Source organism: Catharus ustulatus, chromosome Z, assembly GCF_009819885.2.
Source record: "Catharus ustulatus isolate bCatUst1 chromosome Z, bCatUst1.pri.v2, whole genome shotgun sequence".
NCBI classification, from domain to species: Eukaryota; Metazoa; Chordata; class Aves; order Passeriformes; family Turdidae; genus Catharus; species Catharus ustulatus.
Genome location: NC_046262.2, coordinates 44,672,372 through 44,694,583, shown reverse-complemented (window position 1 = coordinate 44,694,583; position 22,212 = coordinate 44,672,372). Strand labels below are relative to the sequence as shown.

General features: G+C 41.8%; 1 long non-coding RNA gene across 1 annotated transcript; it reads right to left on the bottom strand.

Moving 5' to 3' along the window:
- Positions 1 to 485: 485 nt before the first annotated feature.
- Positions 486 to 21,875, bottom strand: LOC117011036. Its single transcript, XR_004420836.1, has 4 exons — positions 21,672 to 21,875; positions 20,746 to 20,905; positions 10,988 to 11,073; positions 486 to 547 (listed from the first exon to the last, which is right to left on the bottom strand). It is a non-coding gene; the product is annotated as an uncharacterized LOC117011036 (long non-coding RNA).
- Positions 21,876 to 22,212: the final 337 nt, after the last annotated feature.

Below are 22,212 nucleotides of genomic sequence, written 5' to 3'. Positions count from 1 at the left end.
GAAAAATATTAATTGAAAAATCATGTACAGTGAGCTTTAAAAACTGAGTTTGCCTAAGTTCATCACAAAACCAGCTAATATCACTGTATGCCTCAAACTGAGATCTAATGTTGCAGAAACCTGTTTACTCGGGGCCTGGATCTAATGAATTCTTACTGCTTCCATGTGCTCATGGCTTACTAATCATCCTCTCCACAGGCAGAGGAAAGCCATCTATTTTCTGGATAAATCCAACAAATCCCCTGTGGGATGCATTTTACCACTGTTTTAACAAAGGCTCTTTAATGTGACAGATGCAACTTGAAGCTTCTTTCATGTTGATGTTTTAGTTTCCTCTTCCACAATCTAATAGGTGGGAATTTTGATGAAATAAGCTGAGAAGCACAAACTGAATCTTTGAACCTACAGTGATAAACAGTTTCAAAGCTTTTGCAAAGCACACACCTGGGGTATGAGATTAAGATCTTCTTTTGTAGTTCATTCCTACTTCCATACATCAATTCTTCCTAATCATGTAGTATGCACAAGAAGTGCAACTTGCTGAGTCCTGTTAAAGCAGATATGAAAAACATGAAGTCTGCTAAAGGCCAGACATAACGTAGTCCAAAGGCTAGTGTGAAAAATCCATGTAGCACATGGCAGGTTCGCTGGGGAACTGAATCAGCAAATTATCAAGCATTTGTTTCAATCTATGACAAGTGGGAAAAAAGGCTTTATTGTTTGGCACAAACATTTGGAAGAATATTTAAACCAAGGTTCTTTATTGAAAGAGTAGAGATGCGGCAGGCACACCTATATTCAAGCATGAACAGTCCAGCTCTAAAAAAAGACCTCCAGAAATCGTTCCTGTTGCTTTAGAAAAATTTATTCCTGTCCTGGAAATTGATGCAGAAATCCAATAGATTTCCTTCAGTCAGAAGGAAAGACATGTGAGTTTTCATTGTCCCCATGGAAAGGAAAATTGGGTGCAAAGCACAGCTTGCACCAAAATAGTTGGCTAACTTCTGCTGCCAGAGGATTTAATGGAAAATGAACAATAAGTACTGTAAGAACATATCAGATAACTTTTTTTAAGCAGATCTGAAGTGTTTAAAATATCAGGGTTTGCTATATTCCTGTATGATTGAAAAAACCACTGGACATGGTTTGTGAAAGTTAACAATGTTTTATTAATGAAATGGAAAAGTAAAAATTGTTATTCTGAGCAGGTGAAGAGAGACAATGAATAAGTACTTCCAGGAACACTGAGTATACTCTGTAGGCTCAAGAACACATCCAAATTCCAAAATAAGGATGACCAATACCCAGAATCATGGAATCATGAGATAATAGCTTAAAGACTGAAATGTAGTAATGATAAACTTGGAGATGAACAATAGGAACTATTTTCTATAGACTTTCAGTGCAATAACTCAGGCATTCTGTAACCATGTACCTGTGTAATAAAATGTTTTCATTGTTGGTTACAGGTCAGAAATACTGTACTCAATTTACAATTCCTCAGGACTGAGCATGGCCAGCCTTTCTCCAGCAAATTTGCTGTTTTATTTTACTTTTTTTCATACAGTGCAGCCATGACATTATGCAAGCAGGAGTAACAAATCCTTATCTTCAATAAAATATTAAATTTCTGCCTCTAGCATAATGAGACTGTGTATAGGAATAAAGACATGGTACAAAAGGAGGAGGCTTCAGAATTAGAGACATAGGAAGTGGTGTAGAGTTCAGAGGCATGGAATGAGCAGGCATAGGGCAGGGCCTTCATACTCATACCTCTTGGGTATAAGCAACTTCTCAACAGTCACCAAAAGGAATACCTTGGATCCAGACAAAATTTAGGATAGGGTTATAAAGACAAAAAAAGAATTCTGGAATGAGCACCATAAAAACATAAATTCAGACATGATTGTTGCAGACCAAGGAAAAAATAGCAAAGCTGAAAATGCATGTCAGCAAGCAAAGGGTCAGTCCCTTCTCCCAGGAAACAAGAGACAGGATGAGATGAAATGGCATCAAGATACACCAGGGTAGGCTCAGGATGGACATAGAAAGAACTTCTTTACAGAAAGGGTGATCACGTCAGAATGGGCTGCCCAGGGAGGTGGTGGAGTCACCATCACTGGAAGTGTTCAAGAAATGACTGGACATGGCACTAAGTGCCATGGTCTAGGAGACAAAATTGTAGAGTGGACATGATGATCTCGGAGATCTTTTCCAACTTAAATGATTCTGTGATTTTGTGAAAAATTATCTCAAGTGAAAGCTAGAGGAAAAAAATGACATAAACATCATATTACTGATACTGAAAGATCTAGATACTGATGACTCACCACAGTATTCTACCACTAGAATGAAATTTCCAACCTTACTTGCAGGAGAAATAAAGGCAATCACCAAGAAAAATTGTACAAAGATTAAGAATTTGGGCTTAATTTATTTTTATTCCTCTCCCCCCCGCCCAATTATCAGACTCTCAATTGCATGAAAAATACACTCTTGCCCTTAACAGAAGGTATACTGTCTCTTTGCCCATAGACAAAATTTTAAGCCAAGTAACAGTACATACAAATTTTTCGTTCATTCAGGAATGCCATTACCACATACAATATAAAACTCAGGCCAAGGTGACAATTGTCTCTCCTTTTACATAGAGACATACACCATGCTGGAGGTCTTATTGCAGAGAGAAACCTCTGAAGGCTGCGGCAAATAAAGAGTGGCACAAAGAGATCTTGGAAGGAGGAGACAGCCTTGTAAATTCAAAGCATACACATATGCAGGACAGCAATACTGCATGAGCACCGTGCTTACTTTTTCCTGTGACAGTATCAGACATCCTGGCTTCTAGGCCATGTTGTCTCAGCAAGAGAAGGCAACACCCAAGGCTCTGCATTTGGCAGGAGTCAGTGTTAGATTGGGTAGCCTCACTCAGCAGCATTAGTCTTCAGTTCTCAGTGTCTCCAAGGCTTTTATTACTCTCTTCCTTCTCATTTAAGAGCTGTCCCTGCACACCTTCCACCTAAATTTTTCATTCTCACACCAGTGGTAAAGTTGTATACATACAATTGACAGTAGTTTTGTGTGCCTGACTTTTCTTTGGAACACAACACTTCCCTGATTTAAAAAGAAATCTACAATTATGTTTAAGAAACAAAGTTGTGTTTATATATTTCCTGAATTCTGTTTCAATAGTAACATAACTTCTAAGTCTGAAATATCAAGATTAACTTACAGGTTGCCATGACAACACATTCCCCAGACAGATTCAGTTAAATATAGGAGAGAACTGAGGAGAACAAAGAACAATCTGCAGATAATTCCTTTCATTCCAAATGAAAACAACTTATTCCAGTATTATATCCTCTGCATAGACCTGAGTTTAGTAGCAATTAAGACACTCAATTGGGTTGAATCACCTTCCACTTCTATTGTTTATTACATGCCTTTGTTTTAATAGCACCTTAATTTGCAAGCCCAAACACAGCATCACAGTCCAATTTTGTGTGTTCTTTGGAACTTTCTGTATCTTATTTTCCCATCTGGTGTATTCTATATTTGCTATAGTACACTATCATTATTTAAACCTCTGTGGGAAGCAGGTTCTAGGTTATACCCTGTAAAAATTATTTCACCTTTATTTGATTGAACAATAGCATCTAGAGTGAATGAATATGCCCTGCAAATGTGCCCTGGTAATAACTTAATGGGTTTTTCAAAACATCATTGTGGACTATACAGAGGAAAATAAGTAGAAGCTATGTGTTCTATGTTCCATTTAAATTACACTAGATAACTGATATTTAGATAGAAGTATTTTTACAATAAAAAGTCCTCAGCAGCTTGCTGAAGCTTTGGAAGTCTAACAGATTCACACAAAATACACTGCTATGGCAAATGATGGCACACATGTGTAAAGCTCTAGAGTTTGCCACCTTCTTTACACCACAGGAGAAACACTTCACCTTTTCTCTTTGTTGAGTAAGTTGCAGTGTTTTAACTGTTACTCTTCAGAGCAATTATCCTTTTCATGAAAAAATCAGGCCACAAATTCAATTATATCTTAATATCTGGTCTTTTCCCTCCTATATGCCTTTCCTGGTTTTCCTGAACACAAGTCTCAAAATACCAGGCAGAACCAGAGAAGTAGAAGCAAAGCAAATGAAGTACAGTAATTTCACAATTATAAGCCATACCATTTTGACTAAAATTTTGGTCCAAACCCAAAGTGCAGCTTATAATCAGGTGCAGCTTATATACAGACAAAGAACAAAAAGTTGTTGTTTTAGTTTGGAGGGCAGGTGTCTGCTGAGAAAGGCAGGAACTTCTCTTTGAAATGGAGAATGTAAACCCCCTCCCTCCAAATTATTATCATTTTGAAATCAAGGGGCTTTCAGGAAAAGATATGGGAATTAGGAATAACAGTTCTTTACTAAGGAAATTAAAATAGAAATACAGTACTACAAAGAAACAAACTCCAAAACCTGACAAAGTCAGAGTACAACCTGACACACTGTCAGGAAGGGTGTTGGTAGCAGTCCCATTAAATGGTGGTTGCAGTCCTCCTGCAGTGACAGATGCGGGTCAGTTGGAGCAGTGCTCCTGTAGATGGTGCAGTTTCCCTCCAGAGGTCCAGTGGTGATGTAGAGGAATCCAGTTTTCCTCTGGAGTCCAGTGGAGAAAGGGGCTCCCTTAGTGTTCCAAAACCTCTGTTTTTACCTTGGTAAGCAATGTTGGGCTCTTCCCCGTGGTTGGAGCAACTTCCAATGGGATGAAATACAGTAATTTCACGAATACAAGCCGCACCAATTTGACCAAAATTTTGGTGGAAACCCGGAAGTGCGGCCAATATTCCAGGGCGGCTAATACATTAACAAAATTCTAAAGGCTGCCAACACGGAAGTGAGAGCCCGCGGCAGCCCCAAGCCAAGCTGGAGCCCGGCCGGCCCCGGCAGAGGTGGGAAAGCCTGGCAGAGGCGGGGCCAGCAGTGTGGGGGGCGGGCGGCAGAGCCTGAGCCAGCAGGGCGGGGCAGGGGGGCGGCAGAGCCGGGTCAGTAGGGTGGGGGAGCCCAGGAGAACTGGGGTTAGCAGTGCAGGGGAGCATGGCAGAAGCAGGAAGGCCGGCTGGTGGGGTTGCCTGGCAGCGGGGGAAGCCCAGCAGAATCGGGGCCAGCAGCGTGGGGGAGCCCGGCGGTGCGGGGCCCTGCAGTGCCGGCCAGGGCGAGGAAACGCGGCGGCGGTGCAGACGGGAGGGGGCGACCGGCGAGCCCGGCGGCGGCAGCCTGCCGGCAGGGCTAGCGAACGCGGCGCGGCGCGGCTGGCGAGCTGGGCGGCGGCGGCGGCAGCCCGCCGGCAGGGCTAGGGAACGCGGCGCGGCCGGCGAGCCGGGCGGCGGCGGCGGCAGCCCGCCGGCAGGGCTAGGGAACGCGGCGCGGCGCGGCCGGCGAGCCGGGCGGCGGCGGCGGCAGCCCGCCGGCAGGGCTAGGGAACGCGGTGCGGCCGGCAAGCCGGGCGGCGGCAGCCCGCCGGCAGGGCTAGGGAACGCGGCGCGGCGCGGCCGGCGAGCCGGGCGGCGGCGGCGGGAGCCCGCCGGCAGGGCTAGGGAACGCGGCGCGGCGCGGCCGGCGAGCCGGACGGCGGCGGCGGCAGCCCGCCGGCAGGGCTAGGGAACGCGGCGCGGCGCGGCCGGCGAGCCGGGCGGCGGCGGCGGCGGCAGCCCGCCGGCAGGGCTAGGGAACACGGCGTGGCGCGGCCGGCGAGCCGGGCGGCGGTGGCGACAGCCCGCCGGCAGGGCTAGCGAACGCGGCAGCGGGGCGCTGCTGACGGGAGAGGGGGGCCAGCGAGCCCGGCGGCGGCGGCAGCACCACCCGGCCAGCCCCGCCGAGCCGTGGCGCTGAGCTGGGCTACCCGGCCCCGTCGGCAACCATGAGCGGGCCGAGCCTTCCTGGCCCTGCCCCGAGCCAGTAAACCCCGCTATGCCGCGATCCTGTTACTAATTGGCCAATTTGTGAAAGCTGCGCACGGATTCTCGCGACGAACGAAAGTGCGGCTAATATTCGGGGTGCGGCTTATCTATTGACAAAGACAGCAACATTGTCGAGGCACCGGAAGTGCGACTTATAATCCGTGCGGCTTGTATTCGTGAAACTACTGTAATTTTATCAGTCACACAGTGGGACTCAATGGGCCATTAGCAGAAAATGACTCAACAATGCCCCACCTGGTTTCAATGGATGGTCTATTAGCAGAATATCTGCTGTTGAGATAAGGATCACTGCCCCCACTCTCAACAGATGGTGATAGATTAGATATCTTTTATCACACTCTGTATTGCAATGTGCGGCTTATAATCAGGTGCGGCTTATGTATGGACAAAGAATGAAAAGTTGCTGGCACCCGGAAGTTCAGCTTATACTCAGTGCGGCTTATAATCATGAAATCACTGTAGTTTGGAAGAAATCATGGACTAAAACTATGAGGACTAAATTAAACATTATTATTAAACATATTATTTATTAAAATTTTCCTTATGCCCAGCAGAAAACACATCAACAGTGTTAACTAAGAAGTATTATTCTGTTGTTCTATCAGGCCATATATGGACCCAAAACTTCAGGATGGATTTTTGCTCTCCTTTTCACAAATTCTAATCCTAAATGGGGGCGACGAAAAAAGTGTCCAAGAAAGTAATCAGGAAAGTATCAAGGAGGTTGTTATAATCCATCTCTCCACTACTTCTTTTTCATTTTTATACAGAACTGAGAAACCAACAGATTCATTTCTAGAAGGCCTTTTGTCCAATATCTGTGCAAACTGAAACTCTCATTAACCAACAAGGTTGCTGTCCTGTGTTTCAGCATATTTAGAATAGAACACAATGTAATTTTAGATAGCACACAATATACAGTAATTTCCCGACTATAAGGCCCACCCTTTTGACTAAAATTTTGATCAAAATCTGGAATTGCGCTTTATAATCTGGTGCTCCTTATATATGGACAAATTTGGGAAATTTGCCAACCCAGAAGTGCAAGCCACGAGCCAAACCATGTGCCGAGCTGCAAGCCGAGCTGCGCAGCGAGCCGTAAGCCGCGCCAGCTGCGCCAGCCAGCGTTGGGGGTGGGCGGGAGTGCCGGGGCCTGCGGCATGGGGAGAGTGCCTGGGGCTGTGTTTAAAGGCTATGCTGATCCATGAAAAATGATTGCAAATTGACCAACTGCCTTAGTAAACCCCGCTATTGTGTGATTCCATTACTAATTGGTTACTTTGTTGCACGTGGATCCTCGCTGCAAAATAAAAGTGCACTTTATAGTCCAGTGCGCCTTATATATAGACAAAGTTTTGAAATTTGCCGACTCCCATAAGTGAGCCTTATAATCCAGTGTGCCTTATAGTAATGAAATTACTGTAATTATTTTTTCCTAGAAGGTCAGTGCCATGCTGGAATTCACTGGACATGCACTTTTATTGCTTGCTTGTTGCCATCTAAGTGTTTTGTCCTTAATTTGCCTAACTGTTGAAATACTATTTTTATTTGTATGAAGCCCAAAATTACTTTTATGTGTAGACATACCAGTTTACTGAAGTTGTAATCTGAATCCAGATAATTGTTTAATGTGTTTTCAGGATTTACTAACAAAGTCTGAGCCACATATTCAAGCTACAGAATCCAATTTAACATTGTAAACCCGTCATCTTTTATAAAGTCGTCAAACAATAGCAAGTTCACTATCTTCTCTGATAGGTTCTCTAAATGTTTGATTATTCCTCTAGAGATTTGTTTCTCATTTTAATATTGAAATTGTCAAATTTCCACTTCCAGTCACTGAATCCCATTTTTCCTTTGTCTTATAAGCTCTGTAATATCCCTTTTCTGAATTAGTACAAGTCACCTCTCAGTTTCCTCTGATAATAAGAATTAACTGAGCTCCTCAGGTCTGTCTTAGACCTATATTAGTACACTTACAACTATATTAGTACCCTTAAAATTTCACACTGATATCCTTCTCTTTAGTCCCCCTAATTTTGGACTTGCATCTCTGCTCTCCAGAGTTCTCTTCAGCCTCAGATGTATGCCAAAGACAAGGTTGGAGTACCTCTCCTAAGAAAAAAGGCTGCAAGAGCAGGGGTTGCTTAGCCTGGAGACAGAAGGCTCCATAAGGATGCTATAGCAGTTTTCTAGTGCCAAAGGAGTCCACAAGAAAGCTGGAAAATGACTTTTTATGAAACCAGGACAGACAGCAAGAGATCTCCCTTATGGAAAAATACAAAGGAAGCTCATCCGCTTGATGAGTCTCTGAAATTCTTTGTAGCGTATTTGTCAGCACCTCTTAACTATCATCAGCTGTCTACTTTGAACAGAATCCCCACCTAGGACAGCTGTATTCCCTGGCAGAATGGCAGATTTCTCCTCAGCAGACATTCATTACATTTCCTCTGCAAAGCTGGCAACTAAAGATGTGCTTTCATATGTGTAACGTAATCGTGACCCTAAATGTACTGCACATTTTTCAAATGCTCAGTTCATGGGCCCTCCTCTAAGGAGTCTCCTACCCACATTTGTATTCAACTTTTAAATTTTTCCTTGCAAATTACTGAGGGCTTGATTTTAACAATTCTATCTGCTTTTGAACATAAGCAATTTCTAACAATCTTACGTGTTCTGTAAATTGGTGGCATTTTCAATTTCAACCACATCACAGTGAAAGAATAGCAACAATACTTTTTTGAGAAACACATTTCTCCTCAGCCAAGTTCTGCACTTACTGAAGTCCTAAACCAAGCTTAGTTATCTAGTTAAATTACTAATAGAAAGGAGCAATTAATCTAAGTAAGCAAGACTGTATGAGTGAACACAGCTTACAGCTGACAGAGATTTTACATAAAGAAGAAGCAAGCTACATGTATTTCAGTCAGCTAGAATTTAAAGAGGCCTTTCCTTTGTGTTCATAAAGATTTGAGACCACGGAATTTCACTCCAGGTTGTTGAACTACCACATCACCATAAATATGGTTGTTTTATCCACTAGTTAATCTAAATCTCCTTTTCTCATTTTAACATGAATGGAATTTTAACACAGATTAGAAATTTAGCAGGTATGCACCAGCCTTGACATGCTTTAGAAATACTTCTTCCACTTTATCAGCACATGGTGTTTTCAGATACTGCTTCAACAAAGATAGTCATGACTTAATAGAGGAATGCACCACATATTGTGTTCATAAATGGCAGAAAGAGGCAACCATAAAACCATGAACAAAACTTCCTTTGGATCTTTGTTTAGCAACTGAAGTTTAGTTCAACAGAAAGAAAAACTTGGTCTTCCAAGTCGCAAGACAGAGTTTAAAAGAATTTGGGAAAAACGCTTTGACTACACACCTTTAAAATCCAGCTTTCAAAAAGAAGAAAGTATAGCTAGGACATTACGTCTACATTATTTAAAATTAATAAGTCCCAGAAATAGAAAGATGTTCTTGAATACAGCAGTTCAAAAATGTAATGAATAATGACGAGCTGAACAAACACTCACACTACAAAACGCAAACAACACCAACTTCTCACAAATCTGTGTACTAGCTATATTTATGCTGTAAACCACATGTGAAATGTGTATGGTGTGTGAAAGTCATGGCCATCTTAAATCAAGTTCCATCACTTTCATTTCACTCTTTGGTGTTAGTAATTCCACAGCAAGATTTATGTGGCAGAACTCTTATTTTTGTAGTACAGTAATTTCACGAATACAAGCCACACCAATTTGACTAAGATTTTGCTCCTAAACCAGAAATGCAGCTAATACTCAGGAGCGGTTAATATGTGAATAGTTTTCTGACATTTACAACCTCAGAAGTGCCAGTCAGAGTGCCGAGTCGAGCAGCTGCAAAGTCAGCATTTCGCGTTGTTACAAATTGTTACTCTGTTGCACCGCGGGTGGAGCCTGGCTCCCTGCAGGCAGCACGGGGGGCGGGGAGAGAGGAGGGAGAGCTCTCTCCTTCCCTCCTCTACCACAGCCTGGGGGAGAGACGGGGGGGGCCCATGCCGCCATTGCCGCAGCTCAGGGGGAAGGCGGGGGCCCCGCGCCACCATGGCCGCGGCTCTGGGAGGAGGCAGGGTGCTCCGTCCCCACCCGCCGCCGCGGGAGCGAGGGGGGCTCCGTCCCTGCCTGCCAGCACAGGGCAGCGCCGGGCCGTGGTGACTGAGCCCAGTGGCAGCGGCAGCCAGCCCCCAGCGGCCCTGCCAAGTGGCAGCACCGGGCTGGGCCACCTGGCCCCATCGGCAGCCCCGAGCGGCCCGAGCCTGCACAACCTGAGCCGAGCCAGTAAACCCCGCCATGCCGCGGTTCTGTTACTAATTGGCAACTTTGTTACACGCAGGTCCTCTCTGTGAACGACAGAGCGGCTTATATTCAGGTGCGGCTTATTTATGGACAAAAAACGAAATATTTGCCAACACCCAGAGATGCGGATTATACTCAGTGTGGCTTGTATTCATGAATTTACTGTACTTCATTTTTATTTGTGTGCAAACAAACGAAACAGGTTTTTTAAAATTGTTTTAAGACATTCCTCAGTGTGGTCTCCCCATTAACCTTTATTACACAATCCAAGTTCTGAGAAGATGTAGTTAATGAGCACTGGCATAAAAGAAAATTTTGCTCTCATTTGTATCAGTGCCTCCAGTAGGCAGTCTAATCCAGATGATATAAATACAAATTAAATACTAGACAGAATAAAGTAAGCAGAGCATAAAATTTATGGGGTGGGAAAAACAGGGTGGGAATGAGGGGAATCACGGTATCAGTTAATTCTATTGAATATGGGACTAATGGCATTCAGAAGTCACAACAAAGGATGATAACTTATGATAGTGGGGCATACAAGCAGGCTGTGATTATTTCAAACAACTTCATGTTGCCTTGTTTTTCTTTGCTGAGTGTTAATGGTGGGGAGTACAACAGATGGGTATGCACTAGCCTATTTCTTATCTTACCACTGCAGTCCTGGGGTGCTGGTGTATGGGAGGAAAAGTAACCCAGCGGTTTGGTCGATTCCAGAGAAAAGGGTTCAGTTGAATACCTGTACCAAGAGAAATACCAATATCACAAGCACTACTAATGAAATACATGCATAATGTGCAAAACATGCAACTCCATACAACACCATCCAATCCTGAACCTTACCACACCAGCCAAGACAGTACCATCCCAATACTCATGGAATACACACCCCACTAGTCATTGCACACAAAAAAACCCACCTTGCAGTCCAATAAATAACAGGTAATGCTACACACACAACACAATTTCATACATACCATACATACCCTGACACAAAATGCAGTGTAACGCACAATATATGCAATATAATACAACCCCATACCATGCAGTACAATGCAGTATGTACAATACATACATACAAATAATATCATACCATATAATACAAATATAGAGAATTCCAAATACAGTACAAAAAACCCACTCAATCCATTAGAATACAACACACACAAGACTAAAAAACTAAGACAACAAATACCATACAACACACAGTTCAATGTGATACACAATCCATTAGCATACATGCTGTGTAGGATATATTTAATGTATTTTTTTAACTGAAGTATTTATATAGATATAGTGAAGACATATTGCATGGTTTGCATGGAATTTGTTTTATGCAGCCCTGAAAACTGGAATATTAAATTTCTGTACAGCAATCAGAAAATACAAAAACATAATAATATATCCTATGCAAGACATGAAAAGATGGCAAAATGTCAGGAAAATAATAGATTCTAAAATGCAAAAAAAGTGTTCTGAATGTCAAGTCTGAACCTCTCCTCAATTTTTAATCATTTCCACACTATGTTACCGGGAAGACTCAGGAAAGTACAGATGTGTTAGTCTAACCTCAGAGCCTGGAAAAATTATAAAGATTGTACTGTGTGCTTGTGACAGGAAATGCAATCATCAAGCACATTCAGCATGAGTTCACAAAGGAAAAGACCTGGCTTACTAATCTGGGATAAAGTCATCTGCCTTGTGAGTGAAGGGACAGAGGTGGACATGGTATTTCCAGATTTTTGCAATTTCTTTAATGCTGGTCCTTACAGCATCTTTGTGGATAAGTTGCCCATCTGTGCAATGATCAGGGTTCCAGCTGGGGTCTCATCAGAGCAGAGTAGAGGGGCAGAATCCCCTCCTTCCCCTGCTGCCCACGCTGCTTGGATGCAGCCCAGGACACGTTTGGTTTTCTGGGCTGGGAGTGCCCATGGCTGGGTCATGTCCAGCCTCTCACCCACCAGCAGTCTCAAGTCCTCCTCACAGGGCTGCTCTCCATCTGTTCATCCCACAGCCTGGGTTGATGGCAGGAGTCGCTCTGACCCAGGTCCTGCACTTTGCACTTGGTTTTATTCAGTACACTATTATTTGGTATGTACTGCATGCATCATGAGTATTATTTTTTTGTTGATACTAAATGTATTGCATTGTGTTCTATACCTTTTAATGCATTATGTTCTATATTTTGATTGTCTTTTGTATTGTGTTAAACTTTGGGTTGTATTTAGTATCTTACTGTACGTTCTATGTGTGAGGAGGCCTGGTATTTGTTATATTGCACAGTATTATATGCATTGCACAAGGTATTGCACATTGTGTTTCATGGTATATAACAGTATCCATTCTATTGTATAACATATCACTATCCCTTCTATGGTGTTTATTGTTCACTCTTTTGGGGCTGTTATATATTTTATTGTGTATAGTTCTTTTTTCTTTTGATATATACAGCTATTATATTTTAAGATTGAACTCCAGTTATTCTATTTTAGATATTGTGTATGTTGTATTGTTCATTTTGTATTTCTTTATTTGTATTACCTGTATTGTATGCTATGGTATGTGTGGCATCACAGAATCACAGAGAGGGATGTGAACAGGTCAGAAACAAGGTCTAAGCATGAGTATCAAGAAAAGCATTTAACTTCCAGGCAAATTTCTTATAACTATAGTGTATCTTTAACTGAGTCCTGTTTCAAAATGAAGGCAACTAGAAGCACTTCATTGGCTGTATAATTTAACTTTTAATCAAAGAGAGTTTTTCACTTGTCGTTCCAAGGTAATAACGGTAGTTTTCAATCTCCACTAGACAGCTGGCCAGCACTTTCAACGGACATCAAAAGCAAAGTACAATGTTCATTCCCGCAACTTTCTCAAAATGATAAGGAGCCTAAGGGAGCATGCTTCAGGAAGGTACTCCTGCACTGTCACTACTTATTACCCAGGCTGTTCTAGGCTTCCATTGCTTGCTCAGTCAAGCTACCTTTCCAGAAAGTTTTTGCATTAATGAATAATGATGGACCCATCTGCAGACTGATTCCTAGAATACTAGCACAGCACAAATTGGCATTAAATGTATCAAAATAAATAAATGTCTGAAATGTAGCCCAGATAAATGCTGTGAAGGAAGATCAGAAGTCAGCTGTTTCCTTTTATCCATTCTTTGGTATAACTAGTGATGAACTAAATCTTGCTTTAATATCAGCCATCTCTGTCACATATACTCTAACCTGATTAAATATAATTGCCTTGGGTCTCGATTTGATTATTTAGTCTCCAGAGTTATTTGTGCAACTGAAGTAAATTTCATATTTTATTCAGTTAAAGTTTATAAAATATGTACAACAACATAAAAGTTTTAACGTTTTGCAAATTAAAAAATATAACCTTGATATGCCATAACACTTATATTTCACACTTTACTATCTGTTATTGTTCCATTACATTGAATGGCAGCATTTAAAGTGTCACTAGCTATTTTAATTTTCTTCTGTAAAACAGAATGCTCCAGAGAATTGAAAATATTAAGAATGATTTTATCTCAGGAGATTTTTTTATAGAAGTCTTTTACTCATTTTTTCCAAGACAGCCTTGTCTTCAAAACAAAACCACACAGACGCCTCACGCTGGAGTGGTCAGTACAACGAGCAATTCTGGCACCAGAGATAACTTACCTTGCATTCTCTGAAAACATCATTAGTATTTTCAGGTTTCAGCAGCATAAGAAATATGTTGTGGTTTTTACCAGAATATTAGGAGTAAGTAGAAAACTCAGCTTGCCAAATTTTACCATACTGAATTCTGACATAGCTGATGTGCCTGCCATAATACAGAGATTTGACTCTGTTAAACTGAGTTATTGAAACCACTATATTTTTTATTTTTTTAAAGTAGATGTGTAATTTACACAGATGAAAATAATTTTCTACAGAAGTCAAGTAATCTGCTGGCACCATTTTGATGGCAATATTCAAATAACCGAGACCACCCCAACACTGCTGTCTATTCAGTGGTTTTGAGAGTTGTATCTATCACATGCTGGTCAATCTTGAGTAGAAGTACACAGAAAAGAACACTAGAAGCTGAAATATGTGAAACTTCAGTCCTCTGGCTTTAGGGCTCATGATACCTCTAATAAGATTCAAAAGCAGGTTTTGGGAAGACCCCTATCTAGGTTCCTACTGCATGCCCCACCAAATAATTTAAAATTTGGTTTGTTAGCAAAGCTCACATTGTAGATGTACTACATCTGAACTGAGTTTACTCAGCCAGACCAGTTTTCAGATGCTAAAACCAAACAGAACAAAACTGCTGACAGCTATCACATAAGCATAAGCTTTCCGTACACATGAACAGGTGGCAGCTAATTCTGTACCTGATATGAGAAATGCAAATTCAAGCGCTTTAATTTAATTTAAATGGGTGCCTTTGAACCATCGTTAAATTATATTTTACATTGAGTTTAATTATATCTCTTCTCAGCTGGGGCTGGGAGTTTGTGGTTAGACGGCAAAGCATGAAAATAAGCAAGAACTGCACCAGGAGGGATTTGTCTAGAGTACCTTTGTCTGTGAATCATATGTGGTTCAAAAGAAATGAGCAAGCAGCACAGCTGATTTTCTTAGCCAGATGATAGCTGTTGAACTTCTGAACCTCTCTCATTTATCAACAGGCAAAGAGTCAAGCACCAATTTTGCTGGTTTGTCTCGGTTTAGATACTTCACTCACCAAAGAAGATTTGACAGCAGCTGATAGCTATCCATTAAGAAGAGCAAATCTGGGCCTACTTCTCTGCTTCATTGAAAGCAGTCGAGGTGCAATGACAAGATAAATCAGCTCTTGGAAGAAAATGAATGAAAGCAATATATGGCGCACCAACTCTTCTCACCAATAGTCCTTTGGCCTAACCATTCATCTGTGTCCTCCGGAAAGAAACAGGAGTGAAGAGATACTACAGCAAGGCAGTACAGTGAGGGTGCAGCACTTAACCAGGGAGCCTAACAGGACTCTGATTCTCACTCACGTCATAGAGGTCATGAGAAAAGTTTGGATTTCCTCATTCTTTAGTGACAGACACCTGCAGAGCACCAGAGAAGACACTGTCACCCTTCACTTTTGTGCCCAGCTGCCTGCCTAGCACGTAACCCCACACAGGCTGTTAACTGTTCCCATAACCCATATATTACCAATTACACTCCCATATATATATTACCAATTATACTCCCATATTGGTACCAATGTCTTCTCAATTTTTAATTATAAACTCAGATTAGCAGAAGTCGTCTATCTTGATGCTTATCGTTAGATTGGGATGACTGAAGGAATACATTCCATGATACTAAAAAAGAGCTCTATAACTGAAAACCTGTTAGAATCAGAATTAAACTTTATTAATAAGATCCAAGATAGCAGGGAAGTTGTGTTGTGCAACAACCAAGGAACAGTTTTTCCTTCTCTCAATTCTGAGAGAGAAAAATTGGCTGACAAATTTCTACCCTGTGTGCTGAAATAGGAAATGCTGATATTCATAAGCATATAGAAATAACACACCTCAAAAACTCGTCTGGTTAAAGCACCCCATCTCCCTGCTGTGCAAGTATTACCAACGTCTGAATCACCAAAATCCTTATGGAGAAGGGACAAAATGAGTTATCTGATATTGCATTGTGTAAGGGCACACTGCCTGCCTCTGGGAATAGAAAGAGCAAAGCTTGCAGGAGGGAGAAGGCAGAAATGTTCATAACTGCTCCTCACTGCAAGCAAAAAGTATCTCTTGTGTTATACAAGAAATTGGCAAGCAATTGAGGATAGACCCAAGGACTGCACTTCCATGGGGAAGTTCCCAAGGCCTCATCACCCAAAGGAAGAAGCTCTTAATAAAGAATGTGTATTTGCATGGTGTTCCAGAGAGACAGCCCAAATATATTTACTTCAGTTCCAACCTTTCTGAACACTCTCAAGAAAGACAGTAGCATAAGCTATTAGCCAACATGAAAACACAATAAAAAAAACAGAGCTGCAGAAATGTGAGAGTCATACAAATGACTTAAGAATCGGGAAAATGAATAGGCTACAAGTTAATGGAGAGAAACAGCACTAATGAAGTTTTACCCACAAGGACTGGCTTTCTCTTGAGACTTAATTTTAGCAAAAGAAGCCAAAACAATAGCAAGATCAATATCAATACTGAAATGTTATATATTTAAGACACTCAGATTCCTTTAACAATTTCAAAGTACCCTACACTTTCACAGCCTGACTTCAAGCCTCATCAAGTTTACAGCAGATTTCAATTTCTATGGAATTGCAAGCAGAAATGTGATGCCAAGATTTCTTCCAGCTGAGCCTGGTAACCAGCTGAGAGTCAGGGTGTGTCTCTATATCCAAAAGGGAGTGATTCTTCTTGCCAAGGTGTGAACAAGGGAGAGGGCTGTAGATGAAATTCTGAGTGCCAGGAGGAACTGTATCCAGACATTCATGAATGTCAGGCATTGGAGAGCAGCTTGTCAGCACTGGCAGTGGCAGCTAACATCCCTGGAACTGAAGGGTGTGAGCCATTGCCTCTGGCCGTAGGTTTTTTTCACCCCTCTTCACCGTGAGGTAAGTTTGCCCTGGGAGCCAAACAACATCCTGCCTTCCGTCTGGTTCCTTCTCGTAATCTGAGGAACTGTAACAGTGCTCAGAGATGTTCACACCAAGGTGTCACAACTGTGCAGCAAAAATGGAAGCAGACACTCGTGAGAGCATGTGGGTTTTTGTCCCTTATGTTGATCCTAGCACAGGCTCACTTGGCTTGCAACCCAAGGTTTTGCTTTTTTACCATGGACTGGAGCCAGGCCACAGCACAGATTCCATCCTGCTCCTGATGGTAAGGGACAAAGGGAGACAGAAGAACTCTCTCAGACACTTATTCCTTTCTAAATTATAGGACTCATTTCCCCAGGGAAACAAAAGGCAAACAAAAACAACAGTCAAAGCTCAGGAAACAAGTCTTTTCTTTGATTTGCCATGCAGCTCATATTTTCATGCACTCCTACTCATGTGTGCTTTGAAAGGCAATACTAAGCAGAGGAGTAGAAACCAAAGGCAAGGGCTGAACCATGCCTGATGGACTAAAGCTAGTAGATATCTCTGGAAAGGTTAAGCATGTTCACCTCTACTTCCGGAGGAATTCTGTCACAGAAGGATTCACATCATATTTATAAATAAGCAAGATTCTGCTTTCCATTTGTCCTGAACAGCACAGACCACTCCCAAAACAAAATTTTTATTGTTTAACTATTACTTGGGAAATAGATTCTGAAATCTTAACTCAGAGTCATACTATCTCTCAGATTTACTTTTAGGCATTGAGCTCCACATACAGTTTAGACCAGTCAACTTCCTAGAGTATTTATATTCCTGTGCAGAGCCCCTGGGCCAACTAAAATCATCACCATACAGCCAGATGACACTTTCACAGCACAGAAAGAAAGCATACACTCCAGACTTCAGCGGGAACATGAGCACCCACAGCCAGTGAGTGAATTTTGTTCACTTGCAATATTGGGATGGGAGTGGAAACTGAAGTGGAAGTATTTTGAAAATTTCACAGAAGGAAGTGGAAATCAAGATATGAATTCCTTACAAAGGTCTCACCGGCCTCCAAGAAATTAGTTTTTGCTGTCTTAAATTACTTTTTGCTGTGTCTTGAAGTACTTGGAGCAGTTAGCTCAAGCTGGTTACTGTGTTGACTCTGCATTTGGACAGGGGGAAAATAAAAGCAAAGAAAATGAAGCAATGTCAAACTCCGCTTCTTAGTGTCTCTAAACAGGACACAGTATGATGGAAAAGTAATTAACAAGCTACAGAAAAGAAGAATAGCATCACTGAATGTGTTCTCTGGAGAAGACGCTAGCACTTCATGCAGTCTCCAAGTGATTGTGTGCAACAACAGCAGCTCGAAACCAATGGTTGGAGAAGAGTTGGTATTAAAACACCTGGCAGCCTCAGAGAATGGCTAGCTGTCCTTACAATGAGAAAAGAAAGAAAGAGAGAAAGGAAGAAAGAGAGAAAGAAAGAGAGAAAGAAAGAAAGAAAGAGAGAGAGAAAGAGAGAGAGAAAGAACGAAAGATTGATTTTCTTCGATGGAGACGGAAAGAACGTGAAAGTTCAGAAGAGCCTGTGCTAGATGATCCAGGGTTGAAGAGGTAAGTTAGAGCTGCAAACACTGACTGGGTTCCCTGGGCAACTCTTGTTTAGATTAGGAGAAGAGAGGAATTTGCTGCACTCTGAAGGTGACAGAGGCTCCTGAAAGAAAACTAGTCTTTCATAAAGTAAAAAGATTTGCTATCCAACAGAAGTTGCCCAGTCCAGACAGAAGACATTGTTTCCTGAATTCCTGCCTCAAAGAGTAAATCTGGCACAAGAAGTTTCCACTCCTTTTCTCTGGAGACTTGTCCACAGCTTGACTGAGCTGTACCTTAAATTCTTTTTCACAGAAGCCAACTGGAAGTGGTTGTGCTTAGCTGAGGAACACAGCTCGGAAGCCTGAGCTCAGGCAAAGGATGAATCAAACTGGTGTCAAAATTGTAGGCTCTGACCAGGACATGGTATTAGGCTAAACGTATTAAGAGCAGTCTGGGCAGAGTAAGAGCATGCACCAGGATAGTATCATTAAAGGAATTAATGTGAGGAGCAACTCCTTTCTTTCTAAAAACATCCAAATATTTGTGCCACAAAACTTTAAACTGGCTTTGCAACTGAAGCTGGCATCACACAAATGGTGCCCTAAGACATACAAAGGGAGGATTGATCATATTATGCTGCTGAAATTTATGATTCTCTTTTAACGATGTCCATTAAGATAAAATAAAGCAGAACCCTCAGGCAGAACAGAATGTGGAGCTCGTGTTAAAGAAACGTATAAACTTATCACGTGGGGTACATGTGCTCTGGTAAACAGCTCAGGCCAAGGAAATGCCCAATATTTGTGAAGTAGTACAGCTGTAAAGGATTTACAGCACTACGTAGCAGGGTATGCAACACCACCACGCGGACAAAGGCAATGGTAACAACGCTCACTGTGAGGACAGAGGAACTTTACCAGTAGCCTGCAAGCAATCAGCTCAGGAACATCCAACTGACTGCAGGAAAATGTGTGAATGTGGTGCCAGAAAAACTGGTAATAGTACTAAGGAGGAGCTATGGAAATAACAGTGAAAGCTAGAGCCAAGCTTCATGAAACTAAGGATAAGAGTTAAAAAAAACATAAACCGAAGTACATTGCAATCTGTTCTAGCACACTCTGGACACACACTGGTAGTGAGAAAGCTGTTCATGTGATTTTTAAACCATGCATGTTAATGTTCATTACTGCTCTTTGCTTGAAAAGGAGTAGACAGGCAGCTGATCTTTTCGGAAGGCGCCACATGAAGCAGGTGGCACCAGGCTTGTGTTGAGGGGGTGAGGGTAGACTGGGCGTGCTGTGTTACAATGAACCATCCAGCTGAAACCTGTATGCTGAACAAAAACCTTTCTGGCTCCAGGTGATTACTGAAAAGCTCATACATACATCTCATACAACTCTCCTCAGCCTTGCCTGAGGAGGAGAAAGGAAACACGAAAGAAATAAAGGGTGTTATTCCCAATTAAGGAAGGAGGCAGAGGATATGCTCATAGGGATGGATATAGATTTCCCAGGAGATTCAAACAGTCTCTGCAGACCAACCCAGTTCTCATGAAAACATTTTTGTTGTATCTCTGGTGATCAACACAAAGAGCAGAGATTACATTTAAGGCAATAAACTGAGGGCATAACTCAGATGTATTCTTGCATTTAGGAACTAGGAAGAGGAATATGCAGGACTTCTTCCACCTAGCAGAGATGGCCTGCAGATAAGACAGATTTCTATCCTAGCTGAAATATATCCAATAGAATCACAGTGTAGAACTGAAAATCTCATAGGCTTTCTTGCTTTCAGCATTGATAATTCAAAGAGTTTTCGTGTCCACTGCTTTAAAAAAATCATTAAGAAAGCCATAAATGAGATAGAACTACCTGATATTTTCTCATTTGAACTATTTCCTAATAATTATGTAGGAATAAAATTTTCTTCTTTGCCTAATAAGTGGATAATTTTCTAGAGATACTTTATGCATTTGTGTGTCACAGTTATCCCTGCATTTGTTGTTGTCCAACAACCATTTTAACTCACAGAGGAAGTCAATCCCCTTTTTCCCTCTTCCCCAAATTGACAAGTTTCCATTTTCCACTTAGAAATATTTTCAAAGTAGCAGCCATAAGAGAAACAAAACAACTACCTTTTAAACTTAAAATTTTCAGCTAATACAGTATTCTCTGGAGAGCTTCAGTTCTGTGGTTTTGAATGCCTGTCATATAGCAGAGATTACTTACTGGACAATGACTCACCAGGACACTTGGCTGTAGTGTGTTGGATTTTGTAATGGGAAGGTAAGACGAAGACATAATGTGAACTCTTCTACTTTTTGCTTTCGTTTGATGCAATGACCCTCATTCTGCAATATTTCCCACATCGTGTTGTCTTCAAACGGGAGAACTGTACCTTATGCTGAATGAAGGGATATCATCATAGTCAATCATCAAAATTTATTGGGATGAGCTTAAAAATTAATAATTTTCTCTGAAATAAATTATGCAAGAAGATCAATTTCATACCTGAAGAGCTACTGGCTCTCTATGTGCATAGCGTACACCCAGACACACACAAAATGTTTATCCTCTTAGCTCATACAGAGAGGGGACTAACTCTAGGGAAAGCAGAGGGATGCTCACAATCTCTGTGCCACACAGATGCCCCAAAGCATCACTCACAATCCTGTTTGGCCAGTTTTTGGCACTGATGAGATAGGAACCTCCTTGCTTCCAGTCTTTCCACTTCTCATTGAGGTCATTTACACACAAGCCAAGGCTGCACAGAGAGATGAGGTGTGTTAGCCCTTGCACTCAGACATGTTTTCAATTCTTCTTCTTTTCACACATTTCTTGTGGGGCTCTAGTGGGCCCAGGTGTGGGGAAAGCACAGGTAGTAATCGTTAACTGCTCTGCACCAAAATAAACTTGTTCATTTCAGTCCCATTTTGCAAGAGCAGAGAACTGCTAGAAGGTTTCTCCCTACCAGTGACCCTGATTTGCTAGGGAAAAAGACAATTTATTCTTTAGCTTTTATATATTTAAATTTCCTATATATAGAGTAAACTGAATCAGCCCCCAAAAAATTTTTAATTTTCCATTGTATTTATCTAAGAAATAAAAAAACTGCCAATGCAACACCACCATTTTTCCAGAGAAGAAACTAACTGCTCAGAGTCACTTACGTTAATAGCAGCCAAGCAGAACCTAATCTTTATACAGATATACAACAGACACATCAATCCATATGTGTCTGTCCAAATTATTTCTTTTTTGCTAGAATACATGGTTCCTGCAAAGCTGCTGTAACATGGAAGCAGGGCTCCACTGCTGCTTGTCATCCACTTGCAGACACAGGGTGGCAAATGAGTCCTGGCAGGCAAACCAAGCAGCAGGCTGCATGAACAGAACCGAAGGATACAGATACTCCAAAGTACAAACATGATCCAAAATGCCCGTTAGCATCAAGCCAAGATAAAGCCTCAAATTCTCTTCAGTCTTGGCACAGAGTTGGAAGCTGATGAGTAGTCCTAAAATTTAAAGCACTTGGATGCCTGTTCCAATGTCCCTGGCTCAGGGCAGATGTCAGAGCCAGAAGTCACAATGAGCTGAGGATTGTAAAGAAAAAATGGAAAGACAAAATTTCTGCATTAATTTTCTCAGGGAAGTGGCCGTGCCTGAAGCTCCAGACCTTATCAAGGTTACTGTGGGATCAGACATCATTAA